The 18732-nt window shown below is 40.4% G+C and overlaps 1 protein-coding gene across 1 annotated transcript in view; it reads left to right on the top strand.

Annotated features, from left to right (window-relative positions):
- The first annotated feature begins 7422 nt into the window (after positions 1-7422).
- The window catches only part of LOC138364931 (tripartite motif-containing protein 59-like), a 112987-nt gene continuing 101677 nt past the window's right edge, over positions 7423-18732 (top strand). The window contains exon 1 of the mRNA XM_069325015.1: positions 7423-7673. The gene's annotated coding sequence lies outside the window, so the exon portion shown is untranslated. The remainder of the gene's footprint in view (positions 7674-18732) is intronic.

The raw sequence follows: 18732 nt of genomic DNA on the forward strand, positions 1-18732 counted from the left end.
CTTGGTACAAGTCATAAGCCTGATACATTTTAAGTTGAGTTCCAGTTTTTGTTATCCATCTGGAACAATGTTGACCTTCAATAAAGAAATTCTGGAGGGCTTCTGTGCAAGGGTTAGGATGAGTTAGCCTAAGCATTTTTATACCAATTTGACAGTTTATTTCAGTAACACAATCAACATCGCTCAGAATATTAAGTTATTTTCCTATGTTAAGTATCTTTGTGGTACGAGGGCACCCAAGAATTATCCTCAAGGCTTCGTTCTGCAGTTTTTCAAGTCCCTCAAGCTTTCTTTCAGGCGTCAAAACAAGCAGAGGTGCAGCATAATCCACTAAATGTATGCAAGATACATCATTTTGACAATTCTTCAATTAAACGATTCTTCGCGGGGATCGTATTCCAGGGACTTGCCCGAAACGCTACGCGTACTAGTGGCTGTACAAGAATGTAACAACTCTTGTATATATCTCAAAAAAAAAAATTACAAAAATACAAATACAAATTTTTATTCAGGTAGAGTACATACATACAAGGTGAAATACAAAAGTTGATGGCTTTATAGATAGAGCTAGTACATACAATGCCTAAAGCCACTATTACGCAAAGCGTTTCGGACAGGAAAAACACTAAGACTAAAACTTAATACTAATTGAGATTAAAGTATAAAATGTGTTGAGAAAAAAAAATGAAAAAAGGAGGAGGGGGGGGGAACATGGCAGAAAACAAAAACAAAAATACAATTTGGTCAACAAACAGCATTGTTTAAAATCGTAGACATGGGTTGACATTTAGGGGTGAGGTAGGTTACATTGAGTTAATTAGGTGGTACTTAGTTTTTATCTTAAACTGGTTGGGAGAGGTACAGTCTTTAACATAGTTGGGAAGGTCATTCCACATTCGAGGTCCCTTGATTTGTAAAGCATTTCTAGTTTGACTAAGTCGTACTCTTGGAATATCAAATAAGTATTATTTTTGGTGTGGTGCTCATGGGATCTGTTACAACCTTCTAGGAAGCTTTTAAGGTCAGGATTGACATTACAGTTCAGCGTTTTATATATATAAAATACACATGAGAGGATGTGCAGTGACTTAATATCTAGCATATTCAGAGATTTGAGTAAGGGTACCGAGTGATGTCAGGGTCCAGAGTTAGATATTGCCCTAAGAGCATCTTTGTGTTGAGTAATTAGAGGACGTAAAGGATTTTTGGGTAGTAGAACCCCAAGCACAAATACCATAGTTGAGACAAGGATAGATGAGAGAGAGTAATAGAGTGTCACCAGGGCAGGGCGAGGTACATAATATCTGATCTTAGAAAGAATGCCAACAGTTTTTTAAATTTTTTTCATATATTTAGAATGTGTCCCTGGAAATTCAGCTTGTGGTCGATGAGAACGCCAAGGAATTTGCCATTTACTTTGTTACAAATTTGGGTATTGTTAGTCCTGAGATTTATTTGATTTGAGGATTTATTGCCAAACAAAATATAAAAAGTTGTGTCAATATTGAGTGTGAGTTTGTTGGCAGTTAGCCAGTGATGGACTTTATTTAGCTCAGTATTCACTGTGGCATTTAGAGCAAGGGGGTCAGGACTGGAGTAAATGAAGGTCGTGTCGTCAGCAAATAGAATTGGTTTGAGATGTTGGGAGGCATTTGGAAGGTCATTAATGTAGATGAGAAAGAGGAGAGGGCCAAGTATGCTGCCCTGAGGAACACCAATGTTGATGGGTAGGGTGAGAGAAATTGAATTATTCACAGAAGCATATTGGAGCCTGTCAGTAAGGTAAGACTTAATGTACTGCAGGGAGTGTCCTCTGACTCCATAATGTTGTAATTTAAGAAGAAGGTTTCGGTGGTCGACAGTGTCAAAAGCCTTACGCAGGTCCACAAATAACCCAACAGGGAACTCATTTTTATCAAGAGCTGTATGTATCAAGTTAATCATACAAATAAGTGCATCGTTAGTGCTTTTATGGGGTCTGAAGCCATATTGTGTTTGGCTAGATAAGATAAAGCTGCTTATATATTAGTTTTTCAAATATTTTTGACAAGTTTGGCAGAATTGATATAGGTCAATACACAATTGATACAGGTCAAAATCACTAATCTACCCCTATCTTAATTATGGTATCTGTGCATGGGGGTCTACCACTGCAAACCACCTTAAGCCCATCATCACACAGCAAAAATCTGCTATCAGAATAATAACTAACTCTGCTTTCAGACAACACTCAGCTCCCTTGTTTAAATCTCTAAACTTGCTAAATATTAACTCCCTCCACACATTCTCTTGTGTCAACTACATTTACAAAACCCTGTTCTTAAATGCAAACCATGCTCTGAAACTCTCCCTGGACAGATGTAATAGGACCCATTATCACCACACCAGAAATAAATATCTCTTTGATATCCCCAGGGTCAAACTTAATCTGTGTAAACACTCTATGCAAATTAAGGGACCTAGTCTATGGAACTCACTCCCTAGTGAATTGAAAAACTGTAAAACTTTTGCCTTATTTAAAAGCAAAACCAAAAAGTACCTAACTTCATCTATTTAGTTTCCTACACTGAGCTTTAAATTTGCTCTGTACCTAGTGGTACCCAATCTCCTAATTTTTATGTAATATCAAACAACCTTATCATTGTGTTCATTGCTGTCTTCTTTTATGTGCTAGCCATATGCTGTATTGTGACTACCAATTTTTGTCAACTACCATTCAAGCTGTCATTGCAATCAATCTTATATTGTTTCTGCTGTATTGTGCCTACCAATTTGTTGTCAACTACCATTTTAAGCTGTCATTGCAATCAATCATAGCTACCTATGTGCTTTAATATACTGTACCTATAATTTTCTCTCATCTTTTTTTTTTTTTCATTCCATGTAATCTGTTATCATTTTTTTGTCTATAAATTTTGCAAGTTTTTACCTCCTTAAAATTTTCTTAGATTAAGGACCTGCCCGAAACGCTGCGCGTGCTAGTGGCTTTACAAGACTGTAATTACCATAATTGTATCCTCACATTCCTTATGTACATTCTTGTATATGCATAAATAAATAAATAAAAAGGTCTGAAGTTGTTAACATCAGTGAGATCACCACATTTGTGGACTGGGGTTACTCTCGCTTTTTTTTTTTTAGAATATCTGGAAAGGTTTGAAGTTCATATGACTTGTTGAAGAGCAATGCAATGGCAGGAGCTAAAAATTTGGAGTTTTTTTTTTGTAAATAAGAGTTGGTATCTCCTCAAGGGCACTAGACTTGGTTTTAAGGTTAAGGATTATGTCAGTAACATCAGTGGAATTAGTAGGCATTAGGTACAGAGACTGTGGATAGTTCCCTGTAAAATAGTCCTGAATATTAGTACTGAACTGTACTAATTTGGACTTAACTCGACTAGACTTAAAGACTGCATCTCTCCCAACCAGTTTAAGATAAAAACAAAGTACTACCTTATTAACTCCATGTAACCTACCTCACCCCCAAAATGTCAACCCATGTCTACTACTTGAAACAATGCTCTTTGTTGACCAAATTGTATTTTTCCTTTTTTTTCTGCCATGTTTCTCCCCCCCCCCTTTTTTTCTTATTTTCTCTCAACACAATTTATACTTTAATCTCAATTAGTATTAAGTTTTAGTCTTAGTGTTTTTCCTGCCCGAAACGCTTTGCGTAATAGTGGCTTTAGGCATTGTATGTACCAGCTCTATCTATAAATCCATCAACTTTTGTATCTCACCTTGTATGTATGTACGTTACCTGAATAAATATTTGTATTTGTATTTGGAAGATGGAATATCATTTGCAAGGGATGACCCAATGGAAGAGAAGAACCTATTGAACTCAAGAGCAGTGTCAGAGGCTGAAAGCAGACCATCATTATTTGACTGGAGTATTGGTTTGTTATTTAAAATCTTCTTTGATCCCAATATTTGTGAAATTGTGCTCCATGTTTTCTTAATGTTGCCCTTTGTGTGGGTAAATTTATCTTCGTAGTATTTAATTTTGGCTCTCCTAATTATTTTAGATAGCAATCATTCATTCAACTCAATCAACAAGAAACATGAATATGAAAAGAAAGTTAGGATTGGCCTAGTTTCAAAGGAAGTAGCTATATAAAAGGTACTCATCAATGCTTACCAGTATCATAAGAAAGGCAAAACTTGCATATTATGTGAATAGATTCAATGAAGCAAAAGGCAACATGAAAAGCACTTGGAAAACTATCTCTAGTATCCTAGGAACTAAACAACACTCACATAACCAAATAAAACTCTACAAGGATGGGGATATACCGTCAACTGATTTAGAAATGGCAAATGAATTTAATAGTTTCTTTTCATCGGTTGGTGCTAATCTTGCCAGTAAAATCCCACAGACTCAGACACATATTAACACATATCTCTCAGGCAGCTATCCAAACTCTCTTCTCCTTTCACCAATCAGCCCGGCAGATGTTGTGTCCATCATACACTCTCTAAAAACCAAGGCAGGGAACACCAGTGAAATTCCGTCCATTGTATACAAGAGAGCCTCCCATGCCCTTGCCCCACCCATAGCACTACTGTTCAACAAATCTATAGAGTGTCACACCTTCCCTGATATCCTCAAAAAAGCAGGAGTAACGCCAGTCCATAAAGGAGGCAATCCGGCGGACATAAACAATTATAGACCAATATCAAATCTACCCATTCTATTAAAAATATTTGAAAAAATTATTTACAAACAGCTCTATTCCTACCTCGTAAAATTCGACATACTCAGCCCCTGCCAGTTTGGCCAGAGCACCAACGATGCAATCATTAGTCTCCTTGACGTTATCTACTCAGCCCTTGACAAAAATGAGTTTCCGATTGGACTCTTCATTGACCTAAGAAAAGCCTTTGATACTGTTAATCACAACTACTTCTTACTTAAACTCCAGCATTATGGAATCCGAGGCCTTGCCCTTGACTACATCCGATCCTATCTTAGTGACAGACACCAATATGTAATCATCAATGATACAACTTCTTCCACTCTACCAATTACCGTTGGAGTGCCACAGGGCAGCATCTTAGGACCTCTTCTATTTCTTCCTACCTTACTGACAGGCTCCAATATGTTTCTGTGAATAATACAATTTCTCCCACCCTACCCATCAACATTGGTGTTCCTCTGGGCAGCATACTTGGCCCTTTCCTCTTTCTCATCTACATTAATGACCTTCCAAATGCCTCCCAACACCTCAAACCAATTTTATTTGCTGACGACACAACCCTCATTTACTCCAGTCCTGACCCCCTTGCTCTAAATGCCACAGTAAATACTGAGCTAAATAAAGTCCATCTTTGGCTTACTGCCAACAAGCTCACCCTCAACATTGACAAAACTTTCTATATTCTGTTTGGCAATAAATCCTCTAATCAAATAAATCTCAAAATAAACAATACCCAAATTTGTAACAAATTAGATGGCAAACTCCTTGGCATTCTCATTGACCACAAGCTGAATTTCCAGGGACACATTCTAAATATATCAAAAAAGTTTCAAAAACTGTGGGCATTCTTTCTAAGATCAGATATTATGTACCACGCCCTGCCCTGGTGACTCTCTATTACTCCCTTATCTATCCATATCTCAACTATGGTATTTGTGCTTGGGGCTCTACTACCCAAAATCACTTACGTCCTCTAATTACTCAACACAAAGCTGCTATTAGGACAATATCCAACTCTGGCCCCAGACATCACTCGGTACCCCTACTCAAATCTCTGAATATGTTAGACATTAAGTCACTGCACATTCTCTCATGTGTATTATACATATATAAAATACTAACCTATAATGCCAATCCTGATCTCAAAAGCTTCATAGAAGGTTGTAACAGAACCCATGAGCACTACACCAGAAATAAATACAGTTTTGATATTCCTAGAGTACGACTTAATCAAACTAGAAATGCTCTACAAATCAAGGGGCCCAGAATGTGGAATGACCTTCCCAATCATGTTAAAGACTGTACCTCTCTCAACCAGTTTAAGATAAAAACTAAACACTACCTAATTAATTCCCTGTAACCTACCTTACCCCTCTATTGTCAACCCATGTCTGTTATTTTTTTTAATGAACACTGTTTGTCAACCTATTGTATTTGTGCTGCTTTTCAGTCATGTTCCCCCTTTTTTTTATTTTATCTTTATTTGTATTTGTTCTCAACACATTTTATTCTTTATGCTCAATTAGTATTAAGTTCTAGATATTAATGTTCTTCCTGCCCGAAACGCATTGCGTAATAGTGGCTTTAGGCATTGTATGTACTAGCTCTATCTGTATATTGATCCATTATTGTAACATCACTTGTATGTATGTACCTTCCCTGAATAAACATATAATAATAATAATAATAATTTTTATTTAGGAAGGTACATACATAAAGAGATTTTACAAAGTTTGTTGGCTTTATAGATATATAAATATATATCTATATATAGATACATATCGATATAATATATAGATATAATATATAGATAATATATAGATATAATCTATATATATAGATTATATATATATATATATATATATATATATATATATATATTATATATATAAACGATCTGCCTAATGTCTCTAATATTCTCAAACCTATATTGTTTGCTGACGATACTACCCTTATCTATTCAAACCTCAACCCACATACACTAAATAATGTTGTGAATAATGAATTAAAAAAGTCCACTTATGGATGTCAACGAACAAACTAACATTAAACATCGAAAAGACTTACTACATCTTATTTGGAAGCAAATCATCAAATGCAATTCAGCTACAGATAGACAACATTAACATCAGTAATAAAAATGATGGCAAGTTTCTTGGCCTATTCCTAGACAAGAGACTCAACTTCAGCACCCACATTCAACACATAACTAAGAAAGTCTCTAAGACAGTTGGTATACTCTCCAAAATCAGATATTATGTTCCTAACTCTGCTCTCCTCTCACTATATTACGCACTAATCTACCCCTATCTTAATTATGGTATCTGTGCATGGGGGTCTACCACTGCAAACCACCTTAAGCCCATCATCACACAGCAAAAATCTGCTATCAGAATAATAACTACCTATGTGCTTTAATATACTGTACCTACAATTTTCTCTCATCTTCTTTTTTTTTCATTTCATGTAATTTGTTATCATTTTTTTGTCTATAAATTTTGCAAGTATTTACCTCCTTAAAATTTTCTTAGATTAAGGACCTGCCCGAAACGCTGCGCGTGCTAGTGGCTTTACAAGACTGTAATTAGCATATTTGTATCCTCACATTCCTTATGTACATTCTTGTATATGCATAAATAAATAAATTAAACGTCGGCAAAGATCAGTAACCAAAGAAAATGGGAAGAGCACCGTGGCGGGTAAGCGAGCGAGCGAGTGACGTCATCACAACAAAGGTTGCTATAGACGTCTCCACGACTCGTGAGGTTCGCCTGTCTTAAAGACCTGTGTCCACAATACCCGCAAATTGTCCCTCCCACAGTACTCTCAGGACACTTATGGAAGTGTAAGTGTGTGGTGAGGCCACACCACTGAAGACATTGAGGATATACCACGAGGAAGAGACAAAACTGTTGAAGAAAGGAGTCACTGGCTCCACCTGACCACCTTGTTCCTCGCACTCTCATCATCCTCCGTAAGTACTGGAGTACTTTCTGCTCTACCATTGTCTTACACCTCAACATGCAATTGTTGGGGTCTGGAAATAGGCCTATGGCATTGTTGGGGTGTAGACGTAGGCCTATGGAATTGTTGAGGTAAATTATAAGCCTATGGCATTGTTGGGGTGTGGACATTGGCCTATCGAATAATAATAATAAGAATAATAATGAGAAAATCCCCTGGGACTGTGTGGTGTCGCAAACCCACGACCAAGGCATTGCCAGTCGCATACTCTACCACTGTACCACCACTGACTTCCTAAAAGTCTTACAACCAGATTTCTACTGATGTCACAGGATGTCTGTGATAATCTTATATCACAAGAAGTCTTGAAGCCAGTCCAAATTTTATGTAAGAACCCCCCCCCCCAAGCACTCAGGTTAAGGGGTAAAGTGTTGTAGTTGAACACTGTACGCCCAACTTCAGATACTACACTGAAAATCGCACGAAGGAGATATACATCAATGAACGATCCACTGGGGCTGTGAGGTGATGCAAACATTGCAGGTTCGCATCGCCTCACAGCCCGAGTGAATTTTCTCATTGATGTATATCACGTTAGTGTGATTTTCTGTGAGTAAATAATAATAATAATATTAATACAGTAATAATATTATTATTATTTATTCAAAAGAGTGTGTGTACAAAGAACATAAGAGTAATAAATGAATAAATCCACAAGGGCCATGACGAGGGTTCGAACCTACATCCGAGAAGATCCCAGACGCTCCTTAACCACTTAACTGCGCCAGCCTGGAATACTTGGTTTGATTTTTTCGTACCCGTTCTAAATGTGTGCAAGGTTGGTTGTGTACGAAATGGACTCTTAGGACCTCCAGTGAGAGGTAGCCATCTTGGAAAAAATTCCCTTATGCCCTAGGGCTGCTGGCTGGGTTAGTACTGAGTGAGCAACCATGAGTGGCGCATGCGTCTCTGGCTCCCAAACACCTGTCCGACGCGGAGTTGAAAGATCGCGCTTTGTCGGTGAAATTCAAACCTTAATGTTTGAAGAATATAAGGGTCATAATATTAGTGAAGCTAGGTGCAATAAGGACCTAACACAAAGGTCAGATGCAAGTGATACAGCACCTATGAGGACAATACAGCGAGCGTATCCAGTTGTAGCTCTGAGCACCACCCTTGCTATCTCCAATTTATTTAGATGATACATAGAGGAATCGTTTTCTGCGTTCAGTGATGATGCATCTGATACAAGTAGCATAGATAAAGTGTTAGCGGCTTCCATGGTGGTGTTTTCCATAGATATTTTCAAGAATAGCTGAATCTCTTCTTTACTGACGGACACTCTTTGAGGCTGGCTGAATCTCTTCCAGACTGACGGACACTCTTTGAGGTTGGCTGAATTTCTTCCTGTGTGGGACCTTACAAGGCGATCTTTATGAGTACCTTACAAATTGATCTTTCCCTGTAATCTTTGCAAGACTACCTTACATTTTACAAGCTTGGCTACATACCACCTACAGATACTAATGCCAAGGGTGTACATGAGTGCGTTATTTGCAAGCACACAGAACAAAGAAACAGGAAGCGAAAATCTATCTGTACCTGGTGCAACGAGAGCGAAGTCGCACTGTGTACCCTGGACTACTTCATTGATTATTACTCACTTCCAAAGTACTGAGTGTGTAATACAGTGTGTTACTGTGTAGTGTGTGAAACTGTACATATTGTAATTTTAGTGAATTTTTAACAAGTAATATTGCGACAATAAACATTTATTGTGGACACATTGCTGACACATGTATCATAGTTTCATGGAACATTATGAACGTTCTACTGTATACATATTGTAAAGGATACAAATATGCATCATATACGATAAAAAACAAAAAACAAATAAAACTGCATTGGAAATACATAAAACAGATAATTTAAAATATATTTGTGCCAACATCTGGTGCTTGAATGGCCCACGCGACCATGTCTGGGTGTGTCACGCCAACCCGTTCTCGCACTTTCATACAGTCAGTATTGACTTAATAAATAAGTGCATATGTGACATACTAATTTATTCTGAATATTTTAGTTTACCTTGAAAAGCTTCATAGAAAACACCGACCTTGCCTAACCTTCTTAGTATGTTAAGATAAGCATCTTATTGCTTCTTAATTACAATTATTACTTAACCTATTATAGGTATAGGTTACAATTATTACTTAACCTATTATAGGTATAGGTTAAGTAATAATTGTAATTACGAAGCAATAAGATGCTTATCTTAACATAATAAGAAGGTTAGGTAAGGTCGGTGTTTTCTATGAAGCTTTTCAAGGTAAACTAAAATATTCACAATAAATTAGTATGTCACATATACACTTATTTAATAAGTTAATATTGACTGTACGAAAGTGCGAGAACGGGTTGGTCACGCACGGGCGACCAGCCCCTGATGACATCACAACGCACTTTGTCCACGTCCCCAGAGCCAAAGTAGGTGGAATTTGGTATTTATTTTTACATAGACATGTTCAGGGAATGGAATTTATCATTTTACGAAGAAAAAATTATTTTTGGGGAACACTTTATTTCATGAGCACGGGGAATTTCACAATAAACTCGGCGCAGCATGGTGGTTAATCAACTGAGCTACGACATGGATAAGAATTGCAACCGAGAAATCAACTTGACCTACCACGGACCCTGCAGTCTTTCCGAGACACAAACCAGGTTTTTTACACAATTTCCCCATGCACCTGAGCTCTGTCAATAAGCTGTTCTACCTCTTTGCCCTTACTTCATTACACCCTCTCGAACGTAGATTTGAACCCTCGTCACGACTCTTGTGGATTTGTTCATTTCAAACTTGAAATGAAACAAACAAACAAACAAACTCATTTCAAATTTGTTCATATCAAACCTACCCGTACTATCAAAAATATTTGAAAAAATTATCTACAAACAGCTGTACTCCTACCTCGTAAAATTCTACATACTCGGCCCCTGTCAGTTTGGCTTCCGCTCCCAAAAGAGTACTAACGACGCAATTATTAGTCTCCTTGATATAATTTACTCAGCCCTTGACAAAAATGAGTTTCTGATTGGACTCTTCATTGACCTGAGAAAGGCCTTTGATACTGTTAATAACAACTACCTCTTATGTAAACTGCATCATTATGGAATCCGAGGCCATGCCCTGCACTATATGCAATCCTATCGTAGTGATAGACACCAATGTGTAGCCATCAATGATATAACCTCTTCCACTCTACCAATAATCATTGGAGTGCCACTGGGCAGCATCTTGGGACCCCTCCTATTTCTTACATACATCAATGGTCTGCCTGATGTCACCAACATTCTGAAACCTATATTGTTTGCTGATGATACTACCCTCATCTACTCTAACCCTAAAACACATACACTAAATAATGCTGTTAATAATGAACTAAAAAAAGTCCACTTATGGATGTCAACCAACAAACAAACACTTAACATAGAAAAGACCTACTACATCTTATTTGGAAGCAAATCAACAAATGCAATTCAGCTTCAGATAGACAATGTTAACATTAGTAATAAAAATGATGGAAAGTTTCTTGGCCTATTCCTAGATAAGAGACTCGACTTCAGCACCTACATACAACACATAACTAAGAAAGTCTCTAAAACAGTTGGTATACTCTCCAAAATCAGATACTATGTATCTAACTCTGCTCTCTCACTATATTATACACTAATCTATCCCTATCTTAATTATGGTATCTGTGCATGGGGTTCAACCACTGCAAACCACCTCAGGTCCATCATCCCCCAGCAAAATCTGCTATCAGAATAATAACAAATTCTGTTTTCAGACAACACTCAGCCCCTTTGTTTAACTCCCTAAACATGCTAAACATAATCTCACTCCACACATTCTCTGTGTCAACTACATTTACAAAGCCCTGTTCTTAAATGCAAATCATGTTCTGAAATTCTCCCTGGACAGATGTAATAGGACCCATTATCACCACAAAAGAAATAAATATCTCTGATATCCCCAGAGTCAAACTTAATCTGTGCAAACAATCTTTGCAAATAAAGGGACCTAGTCTATGGAACTCACTCCCTAATGAATTGAAAACCTGTCCAACTTTTGCATCATTCAAAAACAAAACTAAAAAGTACCTAATTTCATCTTAATAGTTTTCTACCTTGTTGCTTTAAAATTGCACTGTATCTAGTGCTACCCAATCTCCCAATCTTCATGTACCCAGTCCAAACAACTTTACCATTGTGATGATTGCCGTGTTCTTATATGTGCTTTCAATTTGCTGTATGGTGCCTATTAATCTTCGTTTAAATTACCAATCAAGCTGTCAATGCAATCAATCTGAACTTTAATATACCAATGTGCTTTAATATTCACACTAATCTCTCTCATCTCATTTTTTTTCCTTTCTTGCAATGTATCTGTTATCATTTTATTAATTCCGCTAGAATTTACCTACTTAAAATTATCTGTATATTAAGGACCTGCCCGAAATGCTGCACATACTAGTGGCTTTACAAGATTGTAAATACCATGCTATGTATTCTCACAAACCCGATGTACCTTCTTGTATATAAATAAATAAATAATTAAATTTAGCCTTTAGAAGGGGCCTCGTAGCCTGGTGGATAGCGCGCAGGACTCGTAATTCTGTGGCGCGGGTTCGATTCCCGCATAAGGCAGAAACAAATGGGCAAAGTTTCTTTCACCCTGAACGCCCCTGTTACCTAGCAGTAAATAGGTACCTGGGAGTTAGTCAGCTGTCACGGGCTGCTTCCTGGGGGTGGAGGCCTGGTCGAGGACCGGGCCGCGGGGACACTAAAGCCCCGAAATCATCTCAAGATAACTCAAGATAAATAAATAAATTTGATGCATCACACTATTGTGATTTCTATGTGTAATAAGAGTATTGTTCAATTGAAGGGACAGCAGTTACACATACTGTACTAATGAAGCCAGTATTACGCAAAGCATTTTGGGCAAAATTAATAGTAATATAGAAATTTTTTAATTAATATTGTGATGGGGTAAAACACTTAATACTATAAGAGAAGTAAGTTAGCAAAATGAGAATGTTCAAGGAAAGTAAAAAAAAATAATACGAAGGTGATACATAAGGATGACAAGCATTTATTTATTTATATACAAGAACGTACATTGGGGTAAAGGGAAAACATAGAAATAAAGTTGATTTTACATTCTTGTAAAGCCATTAGCACGCATAGAGTTTCGGGGAAGTCCTTAAACTAACAGATAATTTTAAGTAGATAATTTACAGTAAAATAGACAAAAAATGTGTACAGGTACTTTACAGCCGTACTTTACAGGTACAGAGTATAGTCAGAGTACAGGCATAGATTATTACATTATGGAGTCAGTAGTTCTAGCAACAGTACAGTAGTTTATTTACATTAATTACAGAATGGAAACAGAAGGTGTAATTTAGAACTGCTCCTCATGACATTTTCTTGGAACATATCAGAACATAGAGTAACATAAACATACTATAATTTAAGGTTAATGGGGCCAACACTTACAAATAACCAAGATCATAAAGGACACGCGTAAACACTTTATCAAAGAAATGCATGAAATTAAATGACATTAAGTGTAGACAGTAAATGTAGAAATTATATGAGTAATACAGTGTGCCCTCGCTTGAACGAACTATATGGGGGCGTAGCCGATTCATTCCAGTGTGGAATTCATTCCATCAATCCGGCCCCAGCATCCCCCCTTCCCCCCCCCCCATAAAAATTAATAATACATATGCCAATACACATTTGCCTTTTGAAAAATTTAAATAACAAAGAATTTGAATTGCAATGAAATAAATTTATATTGCACGTTACAGTACTGTACTTACTCTACCAGTTGAGTTTTGTAGTGCAAACTTTGTTAGCCTCAATATCCTGAGAGTGCCACACATATGAATATAAATTGTTTAAAGAACAGTAACTTTTCTAACAAATGTACATTATACACTACAGTCTGTACATAAAGTACAGACCACTAGAATCACACTACTGCAGTACACTTATATCATATAAACTACACTTTGTACATTTAATGTCATTAGAACTGTGCTGTACAGCTCAATTGGTACTCCCAGGTAAGTTATGGCTAGTGCTGGGTGCTGGTCCAGTTGCCTGAGCATCCTCAGAAGGTGAGTCCTTGCTAGTGCTGGGTGCTGGTCCAGTTGCCTGAGCATCCTCAGAAGGTGAGTCCTTGCTAGTGCTGGGTGCTGGTCCAGTTGCCTGGACATCCTCAGAAGGTGAGTCCTTGCTAGTGCTGGGTGCTGGTCCTGTAGGCCTACTGTGAAACCATACCAAAACTTTTGAATCTTAGTTTGTTTCTTTGTTGTGAGCTTCATTACAATATCTTTCATAATATATAGTTTCAGTTAAATATCTTATCATATACATGTCTTTCAGATAAAGCCATTTTTATCTGCTTTGTACACTTAAAACCAGCTTTGATTATTAGATATCATGTGCTGAGAAAGTTTATGCTTATATGCATTAGCACTTCCAACATCTGCACTTAATGCCTCACCACAAATTTTCATGTTAATGATGCATTACCTCTCTTTAAATCGACATACCTATTCAGTGCTAGCCTTGAAATTGTCTATGTTTAACTTTACAGCAAGTCTTTCAGCTGCATTTCTAATAGAATCAACTTATAAATTGTTTTATTTAAAATATTATTATTGTTAGTTTGACATTTTTTACATTTTATACAGTACAGTTCTGTATTAATCCTTAAGCTGTGCATGGCATACATATTTATTTATTTATTTATTTATATACAAGAAGTTACATTGGGGGGTTAACAGAGAATATAGAAATTAAGTTAAATTACCATTCTTGTAAAGCCACTAGCACGTATAGCGTTTCGGAACCAAATATGCCATATTTCGGGAGCATATATGACAGGACCTGATGGGAAAGTTCAGTTTCTCAAATTTGCTCTAATGCTTTCCAATTTTTTGTGCATACTAGCAAATCCTGCAATTTTGTCTAAATAATCACAAACATAACTTAAAAAATAAGAAAATAAAAAATAATTATAAAAGTGAATATTGAAAACTTCAGATTTTGAAATCAGCTGCAAAAATATAAACTATCACGAATTGTTCATTTGGTGTTATTATGCTCTCAGAATAGTATAGGATCTTCATATTCATAGATTTAGAATACAGTGGTACCTCGGAACACGAGTGTCCCTATATGCGAGTTTTTCGGAATACGAGCAGGATTTCCTCAGAAAATGTGTCTGGAAGGCGAGGGTTACTTCGGAACACGAGTTTGTTGATACGTGTACAGGCCGACTAGCACATGGTGGCACAGCGATCGCGCCTCAGTTTACCAGTGTCTCGCGCTCAGTGACTATCCCACCTGAATTCTTCACAAGGATTTACAGTTTTTTGTCGTTTTTTTGGCAATTTGAGCATAAAAGTTGTCATTATATATCTCGCCATGGGTCTCAAGAAAGCCATTGATAAGGTTCAACCTAAGAAAATAGCTGTGAGTAGAGGCAGTAGAGGTTGTCCCTTCTTGATTAAGAAAATGTGTGAAGTATGGGAAGAACTGCAAAGTTTTGTTGAAAAAAACTCACCCAGATAAAGCTGAAGCAGGCCATTGCATTGACCTTTTAAATGACAATGTGAGTCTTACTACAGACAAGTGTTAAAATGTAGGGAAAAACAAGTGTCTTTAGACAGATTCTTAATAAAAGAAGCAAGTCTTAGTGGTATGCAAGCAAAATGTGCCAGAGTGTGCATACCAGTGAAGTCCTCACTGCCTGATATTATAATGGAATGAGACTCTCCTTCCAAACAGTAACACCTCTCCTCCTCCTCACATCTTCCATACACCAACAGCAGTCCTCAGCAAGGGTAAGTAATAACTTGAACATAGTTTTGTAGGTTTATTTAGATGAATTAGGTATAAAAATTTAGTTTGATGTGGGGTTTTTGGGGTAGTCAAGAACGGATTAATTCATTTCCCATTATTTCTTATGGGGAAATTACTTCGGAATACGAGTTTTCGGAATACGAGCTGTCTCCAGGAACGGATTAAACTCTTAAACTGAGGTACCCCTTTATATGTTTTCAGTTCAGTTTACTGTAAAAAAAATTGTCAATGTGGCATTTGAATTATGCGCCAAATTTAGAAAAAAAGGATAACCTGGCTCACCTGGATGTCCCGGGGCGGCCCCGCTTTGCTTTTCAAGACCCGGACTTGGGGGTGAGGGTCGCTTCGATCCTGGTTCAGTCTACACCTCCTCGTCCTTTCCCTTCTGTTCGTTCTGGTCCCCCCCTCCCCTGCTTCCGGCCCCGAAACGTCTGAAGGTTTTGGAGTCGGAAAAGGGGTTACTTGATCTTGAGACACGAGCAGCTTCGGGGGGTGCCCCTTCCGTGGGGGCGGCAGAGGCATTCGAGTCTTGTCTCCCGGCCGAAGCTTCTGGGTCTGACCAGTGGGCCCCCTTTCTTCCGGCTTCTACGGCTGCTCCGTCCTTGTCTTGTGGGGTCAGGCTTGGGGAGAGGACTTGGCCTCGGAACCTGCGGTGAAGGACCTCGAGGCTGGGGAGGGGCTGACTTGGGGGCCTTGGGCCCCACTGGACCCCGCCTGGGGTTTTCTTCCCTCTGAGCGGGGCTTATTGTTACAAGGTGTGGGGTTTTCTTTTCCCCCTCTGCGTACGAGCTAGATTTGGTGTCGGCCCCCCTCCCCGGGTTTGTTGGTTCCGTCTTTCTGGAGGTTTTCGGCTTATCACTTCCAACCTGGTGTGGTGCGAGCGGCCCTTGCAGCTTACCTCCTGCATGACCCAGATTATGCCTCGGAAATGGATCCGTCTGAGTTCAGGTTTGGGACTTCGTTCCCTTTCTGGCTCTGTTACGAGGTTCTGGAGTCTTCCTGGCTAGCAGACTTCCCCCTTGTTTGTTCTGGATTCCTGGTATTCCTTCTGTCGTTCCCGCACGCTGGAGTGGCGGGAAGCTTCCACGGTGCTTCAGGTTTTCCTGGAGGGCGATCTTGAGTACCTGAATGAGTGCTTGTTTGCCCCTGCCCTTCCCCGCGATGTGGGCATTGTTCAGCTTCATGTGCAGGTTCCCACCCTTTCGGCGGCGCTCATAGCGGACTTGCATGCCCGGGGCCTTTTGGCTTCAACCTTGCGGTTCTTTTTTCTCCTGGAGCTGTCCTCGGATTGGCTCGTGTAGGATGTGAGGATGCTTGGGTCCATCCCGGGGTCCGGCGCCTTGTCCTCGGCAGTGCGTTCATCCGCTGCCTTGTTGAAGTTTTTCACGCCGATTTTGCGGGATACGGTTTCCATGTTTTATGCTTTCCGTTTCACGTGTCGGCAGGCATTGCTGGGTTCTTCCGTGGAATCTGCTTGGGCTCTGGCTCTTAGGCGGTCTTCACCTTTTTGTCCTCTTCTGTTTGAGGAGTCGGCCGTGACGCAGTTTATTCAGGCTGCGTCGTTGGCTTGTCGTCCGATGTCGGACTCGTTGGTCTTTTGGGAGTGCCGGGGTGGGTCTTCCCGGAAGGGTCGTGCCAGGGCTCGGGGTTCCTCTCGTTGTGGTAGGCCACTGGTGTCAGGTTCGGGTTCGGCTCCTGCTTCGGACCCGCCCTCGTCTGGTCGGTGCGGTATTCGCTCTGTGCGGGGTTCTGGGTCTCGTAAGGGGCGCTGGCCCTTTCGCGGTTTGCCCTATTGACGGGGCGATGGGGGGGGGGGGCTGGCTTACGCTGTTCGCCCACGCCTGTTCCCAAGATTCGTAGGCGTTTCGGGTCGTGTCTGTCGGCCTGCGGTGGCGTTTGGGGGGGGGGGGGGTCGGGGCTGGCAGGGCAGGTTTCTTCACCTGCTCTCTGTCAGGTCATCTTGGAGTGGGTTCGCTTGGGTGTCGTCGAAACGACGTTGTCCCTCAGATGTGTTTCCCGTCTGTTTCTGGTCACGAAATGGGACTGCGCGGACCTGCGAGTCATTCTGGACTTGTCCTGTCTGAACCCCTGGGTTCATTGCCCCTCCTTTCGGATGACTACGCTGTCTCAAGTTCGGCTCCTCTTGGAGCCGGGCACTTGGATAGTGTCCCTGGACCTCTGGGACGCTTATTGGCATGTCCCGATTCATCCGCAGTTCAGGGACTGGCTCGGTTTTTTTGTGGGGCGTCTGAGTTACCGCTTCCGTTGTCTTCCGTTCGGGTTGAACCTGGCACCTTGCGTGTTCACGTGCCTTACGCGGGTCGTGGTAGCCCATTTGCATCTCCTAGGTGTTCAGGTATTGGCCTACCTTGACGACTGGCTGGTTTGGGCTCCCAGCCGGTCAGCTTGCTTGCTAGGCAGGGATTTGGTTCTATCCCAGCTCGCCGGGTTCGGGTTCTTGGTGAACTGGAGGAAGTCCCATCTGGTCCCCTCTCAGGTTCGGACTTGGCTGGGTCTCGTTTGGGACTCTTGGACCGCCTCCTTGTCTCTCCCTCCTGAATCTTTCCTACGGCTGTGGTCCAGCCTTCGTCTGTTTCTGGTGGGCCCTCGGGTCACCCGACGGTTGCTCGAGGGGCTGTGCGGGAGCCTTAACTTCGCGATGGTAGTCTACCCACCGGGTCGGGTTTGGCTTCATTGGCTGTTTTGGTTCCTTCAGGGGTTCCTCCTGAACCCCTTCTACCTCTCTTGCGATCACTGGGTTCGACCCCCGGGGGCCTTGCGTCAGCTGCTGCTTCACCGGCTTCCTCTTTGGGTTTTTCGGGGTTCAGTGCCTTGGCGCCTGCCTGAGCCCTCGCCCGATGTGTACATGGATGTGTCGTCTCTCGGCTGGGGCTTTGTGACCAGTGCTCACCAGGCCGGCCAGGGGCATTGGGATCCGTCCTTCCATCGAGCTCACAGCATGGTGCGGGAGTTCGCGGCAGTGTGGTTTACTCTTCAGAGGATTCGGGTCGCCCGCGGATCGACGATTCGGCTCCATTCGGACTGCTCTCCGGTGGTTCATTGCCTGAACCGCGGGGGTTCAATGCGGTCCTTGTTTCTTTGAGGTTGGTTGCTTCGGGTGA

Source organism: Procambarus clarkii, chromosome 15 (assembly GCF_040958095.1).
Source record: "Procambarus clarkii isolate CNS0578487 chromosome 15, FALCON_Pclarkii_2.0, whole genome shotgun sequence".
Taxonomy (NCBI): domain Eukaryota; kingdom Metazoa; phylum Arthropoda; class Malacostraca; order Decapoda; family Cambaridae; genus Procambarus; species Procambarus clarkii.